Below are 3273 nucleotides of genomic sequence, written 5' to 3' on the forward strand. Positions count from 1 at the left end.
CCGCCCCCGAGGGGGTGATTTCTCGCTTTCTGATTCTGTGTGTGTGTGTGTGTGTGTCTGGCGAGTACCATGCACTCTATACCAAAAACCTCTTGTAAAAAAATTGCTATAGGGTACATGTACTCATCAGAGGGAGAAAGAGAGAGAGGGAGAGAGGGAAAGTAAGAAAGCAAGCTGCTGAGTCTGGGACTAGAACCACGGTTGGCCATGTGGGATTCCAGCTCCTTATCTACAATGCTACTCGCTGGCCCCAGAATCTGAGACTTTTTCTTGTTTGTTTGTTTTTTTTTTTGAGAGTTTTTTGTTTTGTTTTGTTTTGTTTTATTTTGCCATAGGGTGTGTGTGCTTGCCAGAAAGACAGAGAGAGACAGAGAGACAGAGAGCGAGAAATCACCCTCCAGGGGGGATGGCCATGCCTCAATCCCTTCTCCTCCATTCTCCTCTTGGGATCTTGGGCACGCACACACAAGCGCCCGGCGTGAGTTTAAGCCACTGGTTCCAGGACTTGAACTGCGATCGACTACATGGGAGTCCAGCTACACAGCCATTAGGCTAACTGCTGGTCCCCTGAGACTTTTTTTAAGAAAAGAATCCGAAGGGATGCAAGGGGTCATCTAGCAACTAGCGTCTAACTCACAGTTAAGTAATGTGTCCAAAGCTATCCAGCCTTCTAATGGTATATAAGAACTAGAATCCCAGTTTTGTTTCAGCCCACTGCACTTTCCACCACACCCTGCTGCCTCCTTAATATGCTGAGATTTTAAAAATAGCACATTATACTATTTTTTCCTGATTTTATCTGCCTCCCTGAGGTTTAAGATTTTGTCTTAGCTACAGACAAAGGGGGAAAAAAAACCCCACTCTTTAAGTCAAATAATTTTCCCATGGTAATAGAGCTTATCAGTGGTAGCACCGAAAATGAAATATCGTACTCTAATTTTAGTCCAAGGCTGTACTCATGAGATCATTTTTTCTGTCAAAATGCCAAACTGAAACAAATGGGGTGGAACACCGTGCAAGTACAGTTGGTGTGGCAGAGTCTCTGGTTTACATGTTAATTAAGCTGACGTTCTCTGGTTCCTTTCTAGCATGATGTCACAGTATGTGGTGGTATTAAAATTTCCTCCCAAAGAATAGAAGGAAATAAGTAGAATAGGGGTCACTGCCTCACTCCAAGCCTGTGATCATAATTAACTGTAATGCTTGTTATCTCTCCAGATCTGGAACATTCAGAGGTAAATTTTTAAATAGTAAAATGAAAGTTGAGGGAAATTGCTAGAAGCAGTTTGTTTACACATCACTCATTAAAGTAATAGAATTTAACACTTGTATATTGTAGGTATCTTTAAATACCCCTCCATGCAGTTTTGTTGCTGGTGATGCAGTAATGTGAAAGATTCGCATTAGACCACAATGTGTCTGGGAGATCATGGCATGGAGAATTATTTTATGGACTTTGCTACCTGTTAATGAGGCGATTACTCCAATTCTCTAGAATTCTACAAGTAAACTTGATTTTAATTTTCCTCTCTTTTTAAGAATTATTTTTAAATTTTTATTTATGCATTTTTAAATTTGCTATAGGATTTATGTACTCAACAGAGAGACTGAGGCTGGAACTTGAAAAATAGTTGGCCATGTGGGATCTGGCTCCCCATGCACTGGCTTAACACGGTGCCATGGGGCCAGCCTGTTAATATCTTTTAAATCTCTTCAAGTCTATACATTCCTTCCTGTTTTTCCTTTATATAATATGTCTATTATAGACCCAGTCTGGGTTTATTTTTTTAATAACTTATTTATTTAATTCCATTTGTTATTATTATTTTTAAAATTTGACCAGAGAGAAACAGCGAGAGGGGGAAACTGAGAAAGCAAGCTGCCAGGTCCTGGACTCGAACCACAGTCAGCCACGTGGGAATCCAGCACCTTTAACCACCACGCCACCTGCTGGCCCCTTCTCTCTCTCTCTTTTTTTTTAATAGTTTATTTATTTAGACCCAGTCTGTTTGACACACAAAATTTCTTACAGTCTGGATTTCACTGTGTACTCAGGATAGAGTTCAATATGTTCCTCTTTCCTCGGCTTGAAATTGGCAGCTGGATCCAAATGCTTCCTTAGACTGAGGATCCATTCTTTTTTTGCTCTTTTTTTCAGGAGGCATATGAAGTCTAGTTTCTACTTTTTTTCCGCATTTTAGCAGCCAGTGATGCTCCATGCTTAGATTCATTAATTCATTGAGAGTATCAAAAGACTATAATCTATTTTTACTCTTTTGTTTTAATTACTTTGAATAATTGGGTAATATTTCATTTTCCTTTATATCTTAAAAACAGTCTCTATTCAGTCTTCTTCAAACATAACATGGAGCTGTTCAAAGTCTAATGATTGTGGTGCAGTAGTAAAACATGATGTTCTACAAGGCTGACCCACATGGGAAGGTTAAGGTTTGCATACAGAGACCTCTCTTATCTCCTAGACACATACATGCCAATGATCTGGGGTTGCCTGAGGTTGGGGGTGGATCACAGCATCAAGACCTTGTTGGAGATACTGTATTTTCTTTCTTTCTCTCTTGTTGTCTCTGTCACACAAGAAATAAATAAATAAACTATTAAAAATCATTTTATTTAACTTTATTCATTCATTTATTTATTTCACTTTGACCAGAGAGGGATAGAATGAGAGAGAGAGAGAGAGAGAGAAAGCAAGCTGCCAGGTGTGGGACTCGAACCATAGTCGGCCATGTGGGAGTCCAGCACCCTTAACCACCAAGCCCATTGCCGGCCCCAGTAAATAAACTTTTTAAAAGTGCTAATGATATTTAGTCTGGCAGGGGAAGTACCGTAATCATGAAGGGAGATTCCCCAGGGCAGAGCTTATCCATTGTACTTGGATGTGTTCCCCTGCGATTTCCCCAAATGTGGGAAAATCAACTACATAATGTGTGGTAGTGGGGGACTGCATTTGTGCTTTCCTCTTTGAAAAAGAAAAGGAAAGGAAAAAAAAATGCCTGATGGTAATCTAATTATCTTTCTTTTTTTCTTTTTTAAGAGAGATTTTTTTTTTTCCATTTACGCATCCACTCACTGGAGAGACAGAGAGCAACAGAGAGACAGAGAGAAATCACTCCCCAGTGGGGATGGTCACATCACAGTCAGTTCTCCTCCATTCTTTTCTCGGAATCTTGGGCACACACACACATGTGTCCAGTGTGATTTTTTTTCTTTCAAGTTCTGAGTTCTGTCACCTAGTATTTTTTTTTAGAGGTT

At 39.9% G+C, this 3273-nt stretch overlaps 1 non-coding gene across 1 annotated transcript; it reads left to right on the forward strand.

Annotated features, from left to right (window-relative positions):
* The first annotated feature begins 2821 nt into the window (after window positions 1-2821).
* On the forward strand, window positions 2822-2983 carry LOC114010046 (U1 spliceosomal RNA). The gene has a single exon (XR_003551440.1). It is a non-coding gene; the product is annotated as a U1 spliceosomal RNA (small nuclear RNA).
* Window positions 2984-3273: the final 290 nt, after the last annotated feature.

This window comes from Tupaia chinensis, unplaced genomic scaffold (assembly GCF_000334495.1).
Source record: "Tupaia chinensis unplaced genomic scaffold, TupChi_1.0 Scaffold000688_1, whole genome shotgun sequence".
Taxonomy (NCBI): Eukaryota; Metazoa; Chordata; class Mammalia; order Scandentia; family Tupaiidae; genus Tupaia; species Tupaia belangeri.